We start from the raw sequence: 21,908 nt of genomic DNA on the forward strand, positions 1-21,908 counted from the left end.
TTTGGTTTTTAAGTGGTTGTTAACCTATTCCTGTAAAGACCTACTATTTTTCTGAGTTTGTCTACGTATATTTCTCCTTGCTCCAAGCTTTACATTCCCTTTCTCTTCTTTTTTTCAGGCCTGAGGGCCTTCTTGAGTATTTCTTGTAGTGGGGGTCTCGTGGCCATGAACTCCCTTAGCTTTTGTTTATTTGGGAGACTTACTATTTCTCCATCATATTTGAAGAATATTTTTGCTGGATAGAGTATTCTTGGCTGAAAGTTTTTGTCTTTCAGTATTTTGACTATATCATTCCAGTCTCTCTTAGCCTGTAAAGTTTCTGTTGAGAAATCCACTGAAAGCCTGATGGGAGTTCCTTTGTACGTTATTTTTTGTTCTTATCTAGCTGCCCTTAATATTGTTTCTTTGTCATTGACTTTGGCCAGGTTTACCACTAGGTGTCATGGAGTGGGCCTTTACATGTTGATGTATTTAGGTGATCTGTTGGCTTTGCTTGCTTGTATTTCCTGCTCCTTCCCCAGATTTGGGAAATTCTCAGCTATTATTTCCTTGAATAGGTTCTCTGTTCCTCTTTCCCTCTCTTCTCCCTCAGGAATACCTATAATTCTTATGATACATTTACTAATAGAGTCAGATATTTCTCGGAGACTTTCTTCATTTCCTTTTAGTCTTAGTTCATTCTTCTCTTGAATCTGGAGCATATCTGTATTCCTATCCTCTATAATGCTAATTCTTTCCTCCATATTGTCAGCTCTGTTCTTTAAAGATTCCAGATTCTCCTTTATCTCCTCCACTGTGTTCTTCATCTCCATCAGCACTGATTGGTTTTTCTTTATAATTTCAATGTCTTTTGTGAAGAACCTCCTAATCTCATTGAATTGTTTGTCTGTGTTGTCTTGTATTTCATTGAGTGTTTTTATGATAGCTATTTTGAAATCTCTGTCGTTTAGGATATGAATTTCTGTGTCATCATGGTTGGTTTCTGGGTGCTTGTCATTTTCCTTATGGTGTGGTGATTTTACTTATCTTTGAATTGTGGTTTTTGTATTGGCTTTGTTTTTCCTCATCCTGGAAATATCTGGTTGCAATTTCCACCACGCCAATGTGTGGGGGTAAAGGGCTGTGTAATCTGAGCCCCCTGCATTCTGCCGTGGCTGTTCCCTGTGATCCACAGGTCGCTTGGTGTGGTCTGGTCTGCTGGGCTGCAGGGTCCGGTTTGCGGGGAGGGGGGGCTCTCTCTTTTGCCCACTGGGTCCCTGGCATATGGGGCTTCTCATTCACCCCTCGTTATCCACTCTCTGGGGTGCTTAGATGTTGATGATACCCTATAGCAGTTCTGAGTCCTCTGTGTGGGAGTTTCCCACTGGCTGAGAAAGCCCGAAGAGCTATGGTTTCCCAGCAGAGGGCCGCCCTTCCCCCTTCTCTAGGAGCCCCGTGCCCCGAGATTGCTGATCTGATGGGGAGGGAGAGGAGATTTCCTTACCTCTCCCCACTTCCTCGCAGGGCCCAGCACGGTCCACTCTCAGAAGTGCGGCAGTGTGGATCTTTCTGATCTTGCTTTTCACTGTCTAGGATTCTGTTGTTGGTCTGTGACTGTTCCTTTAGTTGTATCTTATCGGGGGAGGAGTTTAGGGGAAAGCTCACTGTGCCATGATGCTGACCTCATTCTCCAGTGCTGTTTTCAAAGTGGGTGTTTTTTAGGCATGGGTGGAACTGAAAGGGAGACTAATTAGGGAAATGAAATGAGCATGGAAATTGGAGGCAGAAAACCCAGATACGAACTGGTGGGGATACTCAGTTGCCCAGCAATTAGATTTTTCCCCTCTATATTAGTCATCCTAGGAAGAAGTTCAATTTAGGAAGTGTTTACTCTTCTGCATGCTTAAGGAAGCAGGCATTCTTGTCTGCCCACAGAGAGCACATGGTGATTTGTTTAAACCATTCCTGAAGATTCCATGTCCAGGGAGTGCTGTAGGGCTAAACCTGAGCTGCACCCAGAGCAATGAGGTTTGCTTTAGGAGTTTCCTTGAACTCAAGAAGAGATAAGAAAGAAAGACATCTTGCTTCTTACTACCTTTGAACAAAATATTTTATTAAATGAGAGAGAAGAGATGAAAGCTCCTAGTAAAGAATATTCATGCATTAATTGATATAATTTATATGTAATGTATAACTAATATTTATATAATACATAACTATATATATGGTTATATATACACATAAACAAATATATATTCACAATAAATTCATGTATTTAGATCTGACATGACATTCACTTCCTTGTACCTGAAAGCAAGAGTTTCAAGACACATTATTCATAGATTTTGGATTTATGAAAGTCTAAGTTCCTCTAAGTAGAATTGATAAGGACTTGGGGAAATTAAAACATATTTCAAAGTATTTGGGTTCTCATCTGTAAAAAGGGGATCAAACTCGGCTTCCAAAAGTCATTTTAAATTTCAATGAGGAAATATTTATTTAGCTATCATTAGCCTTTCTAGAAAAATGCAGGAAGTTCAAATAAATTGTCTTTCCCCAGAGACATTTAAGATATCATGGGATAGGGCCAGAACTAGAGTTTGCAAATCACTGAATTTTTAAATTCCCTAGGATGAATTGTCATTAAGTCTTATCTTAAAATCTTATCTTTCACAGTGAAAGTTTTTAATTGATTATTTGTAGTTAAAAGAGTTGACACTGTTGCTAATTAGACCCTACAATCATTAGAGATTTACTTGCAACCTGTAAGAAAGAACAAAAAATTCATTATGTTCAAGTGACTGCTGATCTGTGACAATGTCACAATCACAATTCTATACCCAAATAAAATAACACTCTGATCCTAAAAAAACAATAATGGTAATCATATTTAAGGGAGAAGTTTTACCTGCTAAGGGAGAAATATGAGCTGGACTGCATCCATTGTGGACACCACTTCTGCTTTCATAAAAAGCATTTCATGGAGGGCTCATACCACCACATCCACAGCATAATAGATGTAGTAGCTGGATCCAGACATGGTCGTGTCTAATTTGTCCTTTGGCAGAGAATCCAGGGAGGCATTGAGCGGACACTCCAAAATTTTCCACATTCAGTACCTGCAAATGAGCAGTTGAAACTTCAAGCCATTAGTTGTTAAAGAAAAAGTCTTCTGGGTATTTAGAGGGGATAACTGTCCATAGAGAGTGTTTAAATCCAGATATATCAAACTTCTGGTGTGCAACGGAAAGACATCCATGGTAAGTATCTAAAAAGTGGTGAAGTGGAAAAAAGAAGCATTCCATTGTGGTGTAGTGATGCACACCTTCCAAGTGATCAAGTAGTAGTTTCCTGCAATGCTCACACTTATTAATATACTTGTGTCACCATACATGGTAAACATATCGGCTTATGAGCCTATGATTCTGGCCATGTAGGTCCAATCTTTTGAAGTGTATGTCCTCTTGGTCACAGGTATCTTAGTCACAGGCAGGCACCGTTCATAGTCACCTCTCATCTAAGTTTCCAGAGGAATGCTCACTTTTTATATCAACTGACACTAAGATTCCCACCCAAGTCCAGCCAAAAAGTATCAAAAATGAAGCCCTTCTGAAGACTAAAGATATGTCCTTGGAAGCCATCTGATAGAGAGGAAAACTAGTCCTTACCTTTCAGTACAAGATCATAATCTCCATAGGTTAGCTGAATCAAAAGAGAAAAAATGTTCCATATTGAGTCTCTGGAAACAAAATAAAGAGAATTTCAGCAAAATTCAAATGATCAGGTAGCTAAACTTATATTCTTGGTGCTAACACTGTGAATATGAAGCAATATTATCTGATGGTAGGGGGAGCTTGGCTTTGAAGCCAGACTGCCTGGGTTCAAATTCTGACTCTAATATGACTAACTTAACCATCTTGAGAAGGTTATATAACCTCTATCCATCTTAGTTTCTATGTCTCTAAAGATTCCCATAAAAATGATACCTTTTCATTTATTAGGATTAATTTTGTGACTAATTTGTAAAGCAGTTGACGAATGTAAAATGCTTTTAAGTACATATTTACATACAAAATTTTACTAACTATAAGATAAATAACTAAGGTGTGGTTATTTGAGAATATCTAGCTTCCATTCCTTTGAGAGAATTTGGGCAACCGCATTTCCAGAAACTACTGTGGTCTGCTTTAGTCAATGATGTTAGTTTCTGGCTCCTTCATCTCTTCTCAGCTTCACACACCAAAATAATGTGTCCACCATATCAAGAACAATCTGTGGTAGGTATTTTCCTATTAGGGAGACATGAAAACTCACTTTCTTCTTTTCTACTTGACTGGCCAAAGAATTTCACCAAGGAAGAAAACTTCTGTCCCTCCAGATCCATCCCCCCACCATGCTCATACCTGTGGTATTTGTAGAGCTCCAACAGCGTCCCTATCTGAGCAGAGAATGCTGGTGTGCTTACTGCAGTGACAGCCACAATCTTGCTCTGTGCCTGGCAGGTGTAATTAGGGATCTTCCGGCCCCCTCCTAATGATCACCTCATGGTGCTCTCCAACGTGCTGACTTCATTGTGGAAGGAATTGTAGACATGGAAACCCAGACACAGGTTGGGGAGCAGCTGGGGACTCCTGTTGATCTCCTTGAAGGCAAAAACAAAGACCAGGACATAACGATAGTTTTTGTAGTTCGACCTGTATCAAGGCAATAGTATTAGAAATAAAGATCAAGTCATGCACTTCAGGAGTAACTCTTGTGGGAAAATAAGGAGGAAAAGCATGGCATTTTGACTCAAGCAACTTTTGCATTCCAGGGCAATTACTGTCTCTTCATGACTTTGGAATCCAAAGCACATGCACAGGTGTTCACAAAGCCTTGGAAGATCCAACACTACTGCTCTGTACTCAAAAGACATAGACCAATGTCCTAAAATGAGTTACTTGGAAAGTTGCTTAAGGGGAAAAGACTAATTTACATATTTGCTTACAAGTCAAGCACTACTTCATGCAGTGACAGCAACGTGAGCTTGGTCATGGTCAAGTGCTGGTATAATAGGATGAAGCAAAAGTTCACGATCCATACAAAGAAACAAGGTAGGACAGGGATGTGCAGAAGAAAAGCTTGGAGGAAGGGAAAGTCGAATATAGAATGGTGTCATCAAACCTTTTGCAATATACCTTTCTAAAACTGCCTGCCTCACAGACTTAGGAAACACATACTACCAGAAGCAGGGAAACTGCATCATAATAAATAAGGAGATAGTCTTAAGGAGAAAACAAAGAGAAAGGCAATTTATGACTCTATGTTTTTCTAAAAGAGTAAAAACAATTCAGAGTCCAAGGAGCAGTGTATACTTGCAGCTTTTCATCTATTTCTTTACAGATAAGAAAACCATCATAGGCAGTGAGCTTTAGAGCTTATCTTTGGGTTGATTCCGCTCTTGCACATCTAAGTTCAATCCAATGTTAATTTTCAAACAATTTAATTGAGAAGGTACAACACACTATTCCAGAAAATTGCACAATAGAATATAGGCTTTTGTTGCTCTAATATTAAAATATTTTCACTGGTGAATATAACTGTAAAAAACAAAATGTTGGGATACTGTAATTCTGAGTCACCCAGAGACACTCAGATTGGATTAAAAGAGGACTTGTATTCATTTCCTATTGCTACTCTGAGAATCTACTACAGATTTAGAGGCTTAAAACAACACAAATATATTATTTTTTACTTTGGTAGGTCAGAAATCTAACATAAGTCTCACTGGTGAAAATCAAGGTGTCACTAGGACTGCATTACTTCTGGGGGCTCTAGAGAAGAGTCCTATTTCCTTGCACATTCTGGCTTCTAGAGTCTGCCCACTTTCCTAGGTAATAGCCTCGTATCACTTCAATCTCTGTTTTCATTGTCATAACTCCTTCTCTGACTCTGACTTCCTTGACTTACCCTTTTACATGTAAGGACCCTTGTGATTATATTGGACCCATCCAGATAATTCAGAATTATCTCCTCATCTCAAGAACATTGACTTTATCACATTTGCAAAGTCTCCTTTCTATGTTAGGTAGCATAGGCACAGATTTGAAGGATTAGGACTTGGTCACCTTTGGGGGTACATTCCACCTAGCACAGGACCTAACTACATGTTTTCCAATACTTGAAGCAAAACATAGAAGAGATTAAAGTAGATAGAAATGATATTCCATTTAAATATGAACCAAAACAAAGCATGGTTATCCTTGTTAATATCTGATAATATCCGCGTTCAAAGCAAAAACATGTGAAATATCAAAGGTGGTGACCATATGTCACATGTGACATATGTGATGACCGTATGTGGTGAAAGGAAGAAAAGATCGAGTGCTAACAGTCAATATATATATCCCACCAAAGTAAAATAAAGCTATTAGTTATAGACCCATGTACATAAGTACATATATGTACAACCAGATTTGGAGATTTAACACATTCTCTGGTCAGATTAAAGACAATAAAAAATATGCAAAGTTATGGAAGAGTTAACCTTAACAGATATTTACATAAAAATGTAAATAACACTAGTATATTATGAACACCAAAGAATATAAATACATTTGACAATGCACTGGGCCATCAAGTAAGTCTTTGAACATTGAAATTATACACAGTGCATTCTCTGACCACAGTATCATTAGGCTAGCAATAAAAGGACATCTATAAAATTCTAATATATGTAATATATTATATACATATTATATATATATATGTTAAACACTTGATCTTTGATAAGTACTAGGGATATAATGTACACCATGACTATAGTTAACAACACTGTATGATACATATGAAACATGTTAAGAGATAAAACCTGAGTTCTCATCACAAGGAAAAAAATACTCTTATCTTTTTTTGCTTTTTCTTTTTATTATATTTATATGAGATGATAGATGCTAACTAAACTTATTGCGGTCATCATTTTACCAAACATATAAGTCAAACCCTTATGCTGTACACCTTAAATTTATACAGTGATGAACGTCAATCACATCTCATTAAAACTGGAAAAAAACACATCTTTTTCAGAGAATACTCCAGATTATTTTAGACCATACAGGATACTGAGTAAATGCATTTTGAAGAAAAATGAATATCATCTCAATAAAAAGTTCGTTTTTGAATAATCTATATATTTTGATGAAACTTGATCTTAGCACTAACTTCTAGCCAATATATGGTTTGCCCAAGGATTCTCTCCCCTCCCACATTATGGGTCAGGAGCAGGATGGCATGTGGGTCACTGCAGTGGGATCTTGGTGTTTTTTGCCTGCAATTTGCATCCTTTAGGCTTTCAGAAATTAATCACTATTGGAGATTATTCCAAGGTAGGTGAAAATAAAAGATGCTTATTTCTGTCTTCTGTTTGGAAGGAAAATATTCCAGAAGGGGAAAAGAAATGAAGCCACAAATAATTATTAAAGGAAAAGAAAGGAGCTGATGATTCACAGTTTATGGGAGATTCTCAACACAGCTTTTATATTCAACTTTCATAACTGTCAGAGGGATTCACACACACACATGAACTTACAGGTAAAATGTGACATCTTTGCTTGTACGAATCACAAAGATATTTCTGTTGCATTTCTGATTCCTGAGTCAATGTATAGAAGGAGGAAAACCCACTGACCACCAAGTCCCCTTCCTTGTAGACACTGGGCTTTATGTAATCAAAACCATCATAATAACTCATCATGTACATGGAATGTGGAAATTTCCCAAGGAGGGGCAGAAGAAGCAGAAAGAACATCTCAGCTGACTCACCAGCTTGAGGCAAGGCCTCTAGTCAGTTGTGACTGGGGGAGAAGAACTGGAAGGAGACCTGCAGTGTAGCCCTCTGCAGGGAAATTTTACTCCTGTGCAGGGTACACGTGTCTAAAAGTGCTCTGCCATTCAAGACCATGGAAAGAAGATCTGTTATTGATCAGAACTAGGGCATTTTCAGAAGCGATATATACTGGCTAAGATCTTCCCTCAATGTCACTGTGGATCAGAATTGCTTCTGGTCTCTTCTCTCTGTCACTCCCCCAGTCCAGCCCTAACTGGTCACTGGTGTCAGAAAGGACCTCTGGGGTCCCCCTGGCCCTGGGGCTCTGCACCTGGCACTCTCTGCCCTGGTAAGGACAAAGGTGAAAAATCTTTTTGGGTAACATCTTCCACTGCAGGTGCCAGAGATGTCATCAGGGCTGGGGATCATCAAGTCTCTGGGAACTACCCCATCCTGAGATGATTAGATTTTTTCATTCCCAGACAAGCCTTCTGTTTCTTGCAATTGACTGAGAGGTGTTGCATCCAGCAAAACACAGTATTAGAAAGAGCTGGTATTGCAATCAGCAAAAACAGCCCAGCATGATTCCTGTGATACCCAAGGAGGAGGTCATTGACCATGCCTTGGGTAACCCTCAAGGGTACTTTACAGCCTATATCGCCAACCTCACCCTTAGGTCTATTTGACCATTGTCTGAAGAACTGGTCTCATTCCCAGTTCAGGGAATAGATATCCATTTTCCAGTTCATATCAGTTTGGCATGAGATAAAGTCTAAAATCACATATATTTACATCTAACCTATTCCTTAGACCTACATCCTATGCCAGGACTCCAGCACTTAGTTACTACATGTTCCAGTATCTTCCATTTAAAGTCAGTCTCTCCTAAACCCAAAGTCTCTCTCAACAGCTCTTTTGCCGTTTCTCTGCTAATCTTCAAGGCAAACATTTGCAAGGATTGTTAGTATTCAAATATTCCTCTTCCTCAATTCCCATTCTTTTCAACCCACTTCAATCAGGTCTGTCCAAGTATGTCACTCAATCTGCTCTTCTCAAGGACATCAGCAGCTTCTATGAGGCCCAAATCAGTGGTCATTTTTTACCCTTATTTTACTTCACCACACAGCATCATTTGACCCGGGTGACTGCTCTAGCCTTAGGACACTACTTTCTAAGTGTTTTCATTTTTCTAAGTGCTCCATATTGTTCCTACCTCATGTGTAACTCTCTCCTGATCTCCTGTACTGTAGCCTCTTTATTTTATTCACCTTCAAATGCTTGATATTTTTTTGCATGGATCTTGTGTTTGCTCCATTTAAGAGTATTTTTATTCCACCTCAAACAATGAATATATTTGCTATATTCTAAAGTTTTGCTGTTTTACCTTCTACTTTTATATCTAAAATCCACTGTGAATTGATTTTTATGTACGTTGCGAAGTAGGAGTTAAGATTCATTTTTGAATAAAAACATCCAACTAGTGGGGCACTACTGATTAAAAAGACTGTCCTCTGTCTACTTCTCTGCAGTGGTGTCTTTGACATAAATCAGAGTTCCATATGTCAGCATGTCTGTTTATGGACTCTATGCTCAGTTCCATATTTTGTATCACAATGCCAGGCAGTGTTAATTACTGTAGCTTTATGGTAAGTCTTGATATCTGGCAGTGTATATCCTCCAAAATACTTCTTCCTTAAAGAACACCTTGGACATTCTTGATCCTCTTCATTTCCTTATAAATTTTATCATCAGATTATCAGTTTCTACGTATCATCCTGCCAAGATTTTGATTTAGATTATTTGGAATCTATAAATCAATGAGAGAGGATGTCATTAAATAAGTGATCCTAGCAATGCATGATGTTGGTATTTCTCTCCATTTATTTATATGTTCTTTAATTTCTCAGAAGCATTTTGTACTTTTATTTGGAGAGGCCTTGCACATCTCTCATTAGATTTAATTCTATTTCACAGTAGTAAATGTTGTTTATCCAGCCCTTGTCATTTTATCATCCATGTCTCTAATGTTCTTTATTCTGTAATTTCTATTTGCTTTTCTTTCTGCTTCAGTTTTGGGTATGTTTTATTTTCTGAAATTTTTAGCCTCTCATCTGTTATTAAATTAATAAATCAGTATATATTTTCAGCGCTCACCTCAAAGGCACTATGAATCAGAGTATCATTTTATAAATGGCCCAAGTTTCTTTGAAAGCAACGTGTATTCTCTTACGTTTGGTTATAGAGTACAGGCCCAGTAACTCAAGCTAACTTTGTTTTTGTATATAGTATTACATTCAGATTTTTCCCTCAAACTTATTTAGTGATAGAGGTGTATTGAAGTCTTCTACTACGGGTATAGATCAACAAATTCTTTTTTGTTATTCTGTCATTTTTTCTTTATATATTTGGATGTAATGTAAATAAGTACATACAGGATTAGGTCTTTTCTTGTGAATTGTTCCTTTATATAATTCAGCCTTATTTTTTCATAGCAAAGTATTTCAGTGCATTAATAAATGATCAAACATTTCTTCTGATAGACCAGGCACTCTTCCAAATACCTTATGAATATTAACTTAGGGAGTACTAAATATAAACTTAAGAAGTGTGTACTAGTATCATCCCCTCTTTATATATGAGAAAACTGGCATGTCACTTGCTTGAGCTCTCTGGCTAGCAAGTGGTAGAGCCCGGATTTGAGCCCAGTGTCTTTGAGTGGCATAAGTGGTGTACCATAATGGAGACAGTGGTATATTTTCTAGATTCTTCTTTCAGGAATGTCACTCGCTCTTGTAGCTGCAGAAAGTCTTCTAAGGGCTCATCCTGCCAACCTCACCGGGAATTTCCTAGGGCCAAAGGAAAGTGCCACACCTAAGATTATGACCACTCCCAATGGCAGCCCACTTCCAATGACTGGTTCACGGGGGAATACAAAGGCCCAATTCCTTTGCCTCAATTTGAGAAAGCCCTGAAGGGCCACCTCGGCTCAAGAGCTCCCACTGGGATAAACTGTTGTCTCCGTTTTTAACTTATCATAGTTCAATCTCTTCTTCTTCTGATCTCAGATCTCTTCTTTACAGATGTTTACCTCAAGCAAGTAACAAACTTTTTATGCCAAAGTTTCTTCATCTGTATAATGAGAACAATGAGAGTGCCTACTTCACAGACTTGTATTAAATATTCAATCAGCTACAATATGTAAAGCATTTATGAGACTCCCAGTATATAGGAAACATTATATATTACATCTTTTATTGTGAATTAATTTAAATCCATTGTAGGATTATACTGAGACAAATGAGCCACACACAAAAAAGAGTAAATATTGTATGATTCTATATGTATGAGTTCCAAGAACAGTCAAAAAATAATCTGTGATAGGAAAAATAATCAGAACAGTGGTTGCATCTAAACTCAGATTGTGGAGAAGGGGTGAGGCAGGAGCAAGGATTGACCGAGAAGGGACATGGAGGAACTTTATGGGGTGAGGAGAATGTTCTATATCTTGAAAGGAGTATAGGTTACATAGGTGTATGCATTTGTCAAAATGCATTAAGTTCTACACCTAAGATCTATGTATTGTGCTATATTTAATATATACCTCAATTTAAATCAGATTCATTTTCCTAAGTGAAAGAAGCCAGAGACAAAAAGCCATTTATTATATATTCCATAGTACAACATTTGGGGAAAAGCAAAATTGTAGTGAAGGACAACAAATCAATGTTTCCTGGGGCAAAGAGTAAGAAAGAGGGATGACTACAAAAGGGCAGTAGAAAGGAATTTGGGAATGATGGAATTGTCCTATCAAGACTGTTCATGTGTGTATCATGTTCGATCATGACTATGTTGATGGATACACAACTCTATGCATTTGCCAAGACCCATAGAACTGTACACCGCAGAGTGGATATTACTGTAGGTTAAAAAAATTAATCCACCAGGTAGTGAAGGGAACATAAAATGGAAAACAAGCTATAACAAATGAATCTAAATGTTGTGGAAAAAGAATAACACAGCCACAATGAAGGCTATGAAAAGGAAACCAAATTTACTTTGGAAAACTATGTTTTACCAGATCCTGTAAGCCTGGATCAAAAGAAGTGACCACAAATCATGTACTCTAGTTCATACATAATGTTTCTCAGAATGGTATGGGTTAGCTATTCTGAAACTAGTTTATGCATATACTAGATCTGAAAAACTAAGTAAATATATTGTAGACGATGAGAGCCAGTGTATCACAGTCAAAGAAAGATGTTATAAACAAGGAAAGAGAGAAGGCTAGCTCTTATTCCACTCCAACTGAGGCGTTTGGTTGGAATAAGTGCTACCGTTATCAATTCCTGCTTTTCACGGATGGATGGGTAGATAAAGAGAGAGAGAGAGAGAGATAATGTGTGTATGTAGAGGATAGTATAGATTCATATCATTCCAAGGTCTGTCAGCTCAGAAGACCTAGAAGAACGACACTCCAGAAATAATGAGAATACCTATCAACCACCCAGAAATTGGTTTCTAAGATACTATTCTAAAGAAAAAGGAAGAAACCAGGGCTCTCTGGAGGAATAGTGGATTCCAGGGCTATGGTAGAGGAAATACAACCTGATCCTGAAATATCACTGAAGGATATTCTAGTGGAAAATAAAGATTCACAAAAAGAAGCCCCTAAAATCTGCTTAAAAATCCCCCCTCAGGTCTTTGAATAGCACCGAACTTGTGCATGTGCAGGGAATGAATCTAGGAGACTTAGAAGAGAAAAGCCACTGAAAACTGAATATTGTGCAGAAATTTCGGAGATCACACATGCCAGGAGTTGAAGGTTGGCTTTTGGAGTCATCTGGAGTGGAATGACCTTGATAAAAAAAAAAAAAAAAGAAGGCCTGGCTTTCAATTATGACCCTAGAAATGTCACAGCCTGAGAGTCAGTGCCACACACTAAGAGTAAGATCTACATTTCGGGAGTCAGTGCAAAACTGAAATAAATATGTCATTTTAGGTTCTCCTTCAGGGGCTCAGCGTGATCCATTCGTACTGGAAACCTAATCTTTAGAGGAAGATAACATGATTAAGAGCTTCTACAAGGTATTGTTCACAAAATCCAGCACACAATAAAAGATTAATAGACATGCAGAGCACCAGGAAAATGCTCTCAATTATGAACATATAAGTCAGTAGAAGCAGACCCAGAGACAATCCAGATACCGGAGTTAGCAGACAAGGATTTCAAAATAATTATGAATGAAAGAAACATGGACAATTGTAGAAAATGAAAGACAAACTAGAAATCTTTAAAACAACCAAAGGAAAAGGACACGTTTCCTTCAAAAGAGCAATAAGAAGTCTGGTAACTTTTCAAAAGAAACTGTGGAAGCAAGAAGACATGAATGACATCTGACAGCTAAAGGGTTGAATGGGAGGGAAAAAAAAAACCCTGCCAATTTAACATTCTTTGACTTAAGAAAAATATTCTTCAAAACTGCAGACAATTTAAAGATATTTTCCAAAAGGGGTTTAAAAAAACAGGCTAAAACAATTAAACAACAGCAAAAATGAAATTCAAGAAACTCTGAAGAGTTTCTGAAGAGTTTTTTCAGGCTGAAGGAAAAAAATTACACCCAAAGACACATAATGTTAGGAATGATCCTCGGCAGGAAACAAAATGTAAGTTTTTATAATGAATATTGACTTACTAAAACAATCCTGTATACTTTTATAACTTTTACATAAGTCTAAACATTTTCAAAATAAAATGCGTTTAAAAACGCGTTAACTGATACCCGAAAACTAGAGATGATGGAATCCCCTCCAAGGGAATCCTCACTCCACCCCCCAAGACTAGAGATTATGGAGCCCCAGCAAATGGTGCTCACAATCTGCATCCAACAGCAGATGTGACAGAAGCCCTAGTGAGACACCACCAGTTCCTTCCAAAACTAGAGGCAACCGGAACTCAGAAAACATCTGTCATCCACAAACACAAATGCTGGGGTCTGAGCAAGCAAGACGTCCATCCCCTCAAAACTAGAAATTATGAGACTCCAGCAAGAACCCCCTAGTAACTTCCAATTCTAGAAATGACAGCAGCCCCATAAGTCACACACTTATCTGCTCCTCAACACTAGAAAATGGGAAGCCACAGCCCAGTGACCCACCTAGTCTATGCCAACAATACCGACAAGGGCAGACCCAGAAAGAGAGACTTTTGATCTCCCCCAACACTAGAAGAAAAGAGTTCTATAAAGACCCCTCCAGAGCCCCCTGACTAAAGATAAGTCGAATCTCATGCAATTATCCCAATCCTCTCCCTGAATTAGAGACACTGGCCCTCCATTCAGTGACCGCTCCATGTCACCCTAACACTTGAGAAGTGTGAGCCCCATACAAGCAGTGGTCCTCCAGCGTCCAAACACCAGAGACAACAGGAAACTCACTCTCATACCTCCCAGTTATCCCCAACATCATGAGGACTCCAGCAAATGATGGAAGCTTCAACAAGTAATCTCCCATATTCCTGAAAGATTAGAGATGTTGGAAACCCCAAAAAGCAACTTACAACCCCCTATACACCAAGAAGAAGGGAGCCCCAACAAATACCACACCATTTTAAATAACACAAACCCCAGCTTGCCTCTTTACACCTCAGACTAGATATGAGTATACCCAGTGAAGAGTAACCCAGTGTCCCCGCCCAGAAAAGAAATGACCAGTGTCTCCCTAGGCAACACACCAGGCTCTCCAATGTAAGTGTCAAACAGATCCTCAGAAAACTCCCTCTCTTCCCATTATCACAAAATAAGAGTCTATAGAAGCATCAGCAAGCAGCACTCAACACAAATGAGAGGAGCCCACAATGCAAGTCCCTCAAGTCCCTCAAGTCCCTACCAACAGGAGACGACGGCCCCTGTGGTGATTCCTCCCTAATCTCAAAAACAAGGATCATTCTGGGCCCCAGCTGCCAGCTCGTCAGTGTCCTCTTGCTATGTATATGTCTCTGTCCCCAACTGCAGTGGAGAGATGGAGCCCCATCTAATATCTCCTGCCCTCGGGAATGTTGAGGACCCAGTCTCAGAATAAGGAACACAGCACTTCTCCTGACAAGTCACCAAACACCCCCAAGCTCCCCTTCTACAGAAGGTGACAGGAGCCCAGGAAGCAGACTTTCCCCCACCATTTCCTACTCCAGGAAACCCCTCTTATCTGTTGCACATCCTGCTGACCTTCAGAATATCCTTTACTGCTAAAAGAGTCACTAGGAGCCAAGGAAGGCTGGAGCTGGGGGAGAGGCTGAGAAGGATAGTGAGGGGAGAGGAGCAAGAGTAAAGGGAAAGATGAGACTTTCCATGTTGTCCCAAACACAGCCATGAATTCCAGAGGGCCCAAATAGCTCCAATCAAACCAGGTTCTCAAGGGTGAGCTGGAGTAGAAGAAAAGGAAATCTGGGCTGATGAGGATAGGTCGCTTGGAGGAAAGGTGGGCGTGTAGGCTAGCAGCCAAGATAGCCACCAATGCTACTTTCCACCTGTATTTAAGCCCTGTGCAGTCTCCTCTCACATCCGATTAGCCGTGAATTGTCATGAACCCAAATGATCAATACAGTGCTGCAGAAATGACAGTGTCTCACATCTGAGGCTACATCATAAAACACACTGAAGCTTCCTCCTTGGTCTCATAGATTTCTCCCTCTCTAGGGGAAGCCATCCACAATGCCACGAGGACGCTCAAGTAGCCCTGTGGAGAGGTCCATGTGGAGAGGAACCAACTTGTCAGCACCAAGTGCTCACCATTCAGTGAGCCACCTGGGAAGCTCTTCCAGCCTCAGTAAAATTTTGAACTTTAATGACTATGTATGCTAGCATGTTTAGGAGTTAAGTATACTGCTGTCTGCAATCTACTTGAAAATGCATTAAACAGAGATGGATTCTTGGGTGATAAATGGATGGGGGTGGCAAAGTAAATATAGTAAATTGTAAGTGATGGAATGTAGGCGTGGGCTGTCTTCATTAAGGCTGCCATAGAAAATTACCACAGACCGGGTGGCTTAAACAGCAGAAACTTTCTTTCTCATAATTCTGGAGGCTGGAAGTCCAAGATCAAGGTGCCGGAAGGATTGGATTCTTCTGAGTCCTCTCTCGTTGTCTTCCAGATAACCATCCTCTTGCTGCCTCTTCACGTGGTCATCCCTCTGTGCATGCGTGCCCCTGGCGTCTCTTGGCCTATATGTCCTAATCTCCTCTTATAAGGACAGTGATCAGATTGGATTAGTGTCCACCCTAATGGCCCTATTTTATCTCAGTTACTTTCTTTTAAGTCACAGCATCCAAATAAAGTCACAATAAGAGGTGCTAGGGATTAGCGCTTCAACACATGACTGTTGAGGGGACAGAATTCTGTCCATAACTTGACTGTTGAAGTCTTTCAAATTATCTCCATGCCTGAACATTTTTCCTAATAAAGTGGGTGCAAGTGATGTTCTAAGGCAGGAAAGAAAAAATGAATTGTTAACAAAAAAATTATGTTGGAACCCCCAGTTATTCTGTGGAATAGGGATTATCATGGATTTAATATAAATATTAAAGCTGTGAAAGTCCTAGAAAAAAACAAAGGATAAGTATTTTATATAGAATCTTAGAGAAAAGATGGTCTTTTAAAAGTATAACAGAAAACAAGAAACGAAGTTAACATGTTTGATTTCCTTTAAAAAATCTGCATGGCAGTCATTGCATGGCAGCACCGACTAGAGGCAAAGACCAAAAAAAAAGAAAAGAGGAGAATGTTGGCAACTCATCACAAAAATCTAATTTATTAACATTAAGGAACACTTACCAACCAAAAACGAACAAGAATCCGTTGGAGAAATGGACCAATTACGAAGAACATTTCACAGGAAACACAGAATGCTCTCAGTATAAGAGATGATTCTCAACTTCACCCACCAAAGGAAAAATACGAAGTAAAACACCAAGATTCTTGTTTTTATTCATCAGATTAGGAACATTTACTGTTTGTTTAATATGTTTATCTATTAGGATGTAGAGAAAGTGGCACTCTCATACGACAGTGAAGAGGGGGTGAATTTGAACAACCTCCGCCCCCGGACACGAGGACCTTGACAGTCAGAGAGAGCCCAGCTGAGCCCAGGACTTTGCGGGAAAGAGCCGAACTGTGGCAGTGAAATCCGAGAAAGCCGAAACCAGACGGAGAGAGACGAACCCAAACCTCTGAGCCGAGGAGCGGCGGGGAGAGGTGGAGGGAGCCGAGGCGGGAGGAAAGAGCTGAAGAGAAACGGAAAGAGCTGAAGATGTGAAGACACAACGGAGGCCATGCTGAAGGGCCCTAAGCCTGGTTGGAGGAGCCAAGCCCAGCGGAAAAGCGGCGAGAGGTGGCGGAGAGAGCCGAGCCCAGGGGCCGCTGGGAAGAGCTGAGATGTCGTGGGCGGCGGAGAGAGGACAGGCTGGCGGCGCCGCAGAAGGAAGCGGAGGCGAGGACGGCAGAGAATGAAGGCGACCGCGTTGGATGGGAGCCCGGAGCCTCCCACGAGCCCGAGCTGCCCCGAGCGCCCCGCCTGAGAGTCGTCGACCCGGTCCCCGCTGCCCTCCTCCCCGCTCCTCTGGCCCCTCCGCTGCCCACGGTGCGGGGCAGTCTGGCCGGACAGCGGCGTGTCCTCCGCCCACGACGAGGACGTGCGTGTCCCCACGGCTGCATCCTCCGGATGTGATGGCTGCGTGGAGTCTGGCACCGATGTCCGCTGTGGGGACTGACCCTGGGGGTGCAGAGTCTGACCCGCGCTGAGCCTGCGGACCCAGCCCATGGGGAAGGCCGTTGGGGGGCAGTGACCAAGGCGGATGACCTGAGGTCTGGGAAGAGGCCCTCATGCTAGACCGAGTCTGGAATGCGAACTGTGGGCCCCTCCTGACCGTCTCCCCACGTCCAACACCAGTGCGAGGCTCTCATTCAGGGTTCTTGATTGTATCCAGCAGAGGATTGTTAGAGCGATCGCTCACGGAGCCTCTGGGAGGACGGGGATGGGCTGGAGCCCCGCTGAGGCTGCTTCTATTAACTGTTGTCCAAATCCATCGTAATCAGAGCGTTGCTCCCACCTCCTGGTTCAGAGTCTGTGTGGGTGCTTCTGATCCACAGAACTGTTACACTGGCTGCAGTGGGGAGGCTGCAAATGGATATATCTGGCATTTTCTGCTTTTAAATCAGGAACCTGGTGTCGTCTCCCCCCAGGATCACAAAGTGAGGGAAGCCAACAAACCTAGGATAGGGGTTCAGTGGCTGAGAAACCAAGAAGGATGACACATGTCTACTAGGAGGCCCTGTACTTGAAGTTTTTTAAGAGGAATCACTGGAGACCACATGTGTCAGCAACCTTGGGAATTTCCACTCTAATTGTTTATGTTAAAGTTGCAGCTGGAAAGCATGTATTAGACTTGGCAGTCTTCAGCGAGGTGGCCACTACTGGTCCCAACTTGTGCCTTTTAGAGCCCTTGCTAAAGGCTCCACCAGTGTTTACATTGAGGAGACCTGGTGCCTAAGCAGACATGAGCTGACTGGATGGCAGTGAATACGAAGGGTGATGGGAGACATTGATGTTGGGCCACTGAACGTGAGAGTGGGACTAGCAAAATGTGGACCAGAGCAACCCAAATATCATCATCTGATGAATGTATAAACACAATGTGATCCGTATATCTGTACATTGTATGCTCTTCAGCCATAAAGATATGAAGGACATGTGCAACACCCTGGATGCACCTTGAAGACCATCTGCTAATTGAAAGCATCTAGTCAAAAAGACCACTTATTATATGATTCCATTTACATGGAATGTCAAATATGGGCAAATCTGCACAGACAGGAAGTAAATTTGTGGTTGTTTAAGGTTGGAGGTGGGAGAAGGAAGTGCATGGGTAATACTCAATTATTTCTATTTGGTTCTTTTTACAATTTCTATTTATTGATATTCTCTGTGAATTGAGACATCATTCTCTTTATTTTCGTTGGTCCTTTGTCCCTACTTTCCATTAGCCCTTTGAGCGTATATAAGAGAGTTGTTTTAAAGTCTTTGTCTCATGAGTCCAATGCCTGGGCATCCTCAGGAAAACCTTATGTCAGTTTCCATTTTATTCATATGAACCGGCTATATTTTCCACCAGCTTCATATCATTTGTAATTTTGTAGTGGTATCTGTACATTTTGTGTATTAGAATGTGGTCGTTGTGAGAATCAGATTCTTCTCTCTCTCCAGGTTTTGCTGTTGTGGCTTTTTATGAGCTGCAATCATCCTTTTGTTTAGTGACTTTTCAAACTATTTTTGCAAAGGCTATGTTCCTTGATGTTTGTGGTCACTGAAATATCTTTTCAGTTGTCTTAACAATCAGCAAGTGACCTGACAGAGATTTCTTTAAATGCAAGGATCCAAAAGAACACATTTTAAGAAAAGAAAAACTTAAGATATCTCCAGTCTTTTTTTTCTTTTTTTAGGAAGATCAGCCCTGAGCTAATATCCATTGCCAATCTTCCTCTTTTTTTTTTTTTTTTGCTGAGGAAGACTGACCCTGGGATAACATCCATGCCCATCCTCCTCTACTTTATATGGGATGCCATCACAGCATGGTTTGACAAGCGATGCAAGTGTGCGCCCGGGATCCGAACCTGCGAACCCTGAGCAACCAAAGCAGAGCACGTGCACTTAACTGCTTGTGCCACTGGGCCGGCCCCAAAACATCTCCAGTCTTTGCAGCTGGGCCCCCTGTAACTCTTCCTTAGACTTTACCCCCTACCTGCATGGAGCCCACAGATCTGCCAGAGGTGCAAGATCAGGTCTTCTCAGTTCTTTTCTGAGCACCCGTCCATCCTGGGCATGCACATTGCACTCCGGCTTCCCTGGTAGATGCAGTGGCCATTCTAAGCCTTGATTCCCCAATAAACTTCCTACTCAGATGCCTCCTTTCCAGATTTTTATGTATCTCTCCTGCCCCAGCCATCATCCCTCACCAAGACATCTACCAGTAGCATAGACTTTTAAATCTTTCATCAGACAATGACACCACCTGGAAAGTCCCTCCTGCCTGAGGGGGAGAAATAACTGTCACCTTCTGCGCTGGTCCCTCAGGGACCCAAAAGACAGATAGCTACCACACAGTCACACAATCACCCTATTTGAAGATGCTGGTTAGTATTTGTCATCTGTCATGAGGGAGCCATGCAAGGAATCTTGGCTCCCATCCTCTCACATCCTCCTCTGTACCAGGGTATGGCAGCGGGTAGGCATTAACCAAAATCACCACAGTGCTTTCTTACCCAAATTCAGCCACGTTTTCCTTCATTAATCACTCCTCTGGATGCTGTAAGATTTTTATTATAATTCAGAGTTCTGAAACACTTGATTCTGTCAGTTTTGTCCAACTGAACTGTTGCTTCAGTGGAGAGAATGATTCTGTGAGCACGTTAATTTGCCTTTGTTGTTAACGGAACTGGGGAAATGTTTTGATATGTCACTTTGTCCTTATACTCCTTCATGTTTATTTTGTTTGGTGGTTGGTTCTCAACAATTCTTCTTTCATTTCGTAGACTTTCTCTTCCATATGAATTTAAGAATCACCATCACGATTTCAAAAAATGTTATTTTTAAGTTTATTATGTTGAATCAAGTACTTTTGAAGAAAACAACTCCTCCAATATTGTTGTTGAAAACAACTCCTCTGATATTGTTACCATTCATATCTGCCTGAGCCAGCTCCCAACCTCAACTTGAGGGTAGGGGATGTAGTCGGTTGAATAACGTCTCGCAAAGATTCAAGTTCACCCAGAACCTCAGAATATGACTTTATTTGCAAACAGGGTCTTTGCAGATGTGATTAAAGATCCGCAGATGAATTCATCCTGGATTTAGGGTGGACCCTCAATTCAATGACTGGTGTCCTAATAAAAGGACAGGACACAGAGACATGGAGGGAAGAAGATCACGTGAAAAACGTAGGCATAATTTGGAGATCTGCTGCCACAAGACAGGGAAGCAGGTACCACCAGGAGCTGGAAGAAGTGAAGGAGGATTCTCTGCTGTTGATAAACTGAATCAATTATAGGGCTCCCCTTTGTTCTCACTCAAACCATCAAATCCCAATAGTACCTTGTCTTAAAAATTCTGATTATCACGTGGCTTATCATATGGATGTCCTGAAGATCATGGACCACGCCCGATGTCATCATTTAAATTTCTCATGTCCGCAATTATCACATATGAACACCTTCGTTTTTCAATGTAACTCATTGAAATCATGGTCTACATCTAAGAATTCGTCAGGAATAAATTAAAGGTATGGGAAAGAAAACCCAACTAAAGTTAACTTAAAATAATTTAACAGAATATAAGAGGGAAGAAAACATCCAGTGAGGGAAGAAATCAGCTCATGGTAACGAGACTTAAGGAGTGGATTGTGTCCAGGCACTGAGATGCAGCATACAAATGAGGGGACAGGTCTTGTCCTGACCGTCCGCCAAGCCCACCCCTACTCTGCTGTCCTCCCAGGTGGCCTCAGACCCTGTCAGTGGCTCCTACACTGTGACCTCTCTCAGCTCCACTCCCCAGAACTCCAGGTCTGGCAGGTAAGAACCCCATGTATACCAGGCTCTACCTCCTGTTAGATAAAGGGTCCTGTGCCTGGATCCTATTGGACCAGAGAGGGCCATTTGACACCCCCTGTCCCAGGACATCAGGGGGTTTGGAATATGAAGATTAGCTAACTCTGAGGAATTAGAACAGCCTAATCCTAAGGAGGAGTCAGATCCACACCAAAGCTGTGGGCTCCAGGAGGGAGCCATCGTTGTGTCAAATCCAGAGGCCATTGTCAGGAGGCACAAGGCACAGCTGTCCACCTCCACTCACTCTCTGCCCTTCTGTTTCTCAATCACTATGAACTTCTGAAATAGGCTTTCTTCCCCATGGCTGCTAAGACTGCTCTATCAAAGCTCTTCAAGAAAGTCCAGAAAATTCCAGATCCTTCCAAAACCACATCAGTCCTTTTCCATCCTGACCCAGTAAAACAGTCCTACCATCTCACTTCTGTAACTTGACCCTTTTTGCCACCAAATATTGTTCATCACATGTTTATTGAAT

This window comes from Diceros bicornis, assembly GCF_020826845.1.
Source record: "Diceros bicornis minor isolate mBicDic1 chromosome 30 unlocalized genomic scaffold, mDicBic1.mat.cur SUPER_30_unloc_2, whole genome shotgun sequence".
Taxonomy (NCBI): domain Eukaryota; kingdom Metazoa; phylum Chordata; class Mammalia; order Perissodactyla; family Rhinocerotidae; genus Diceros; species Diceros bicornis.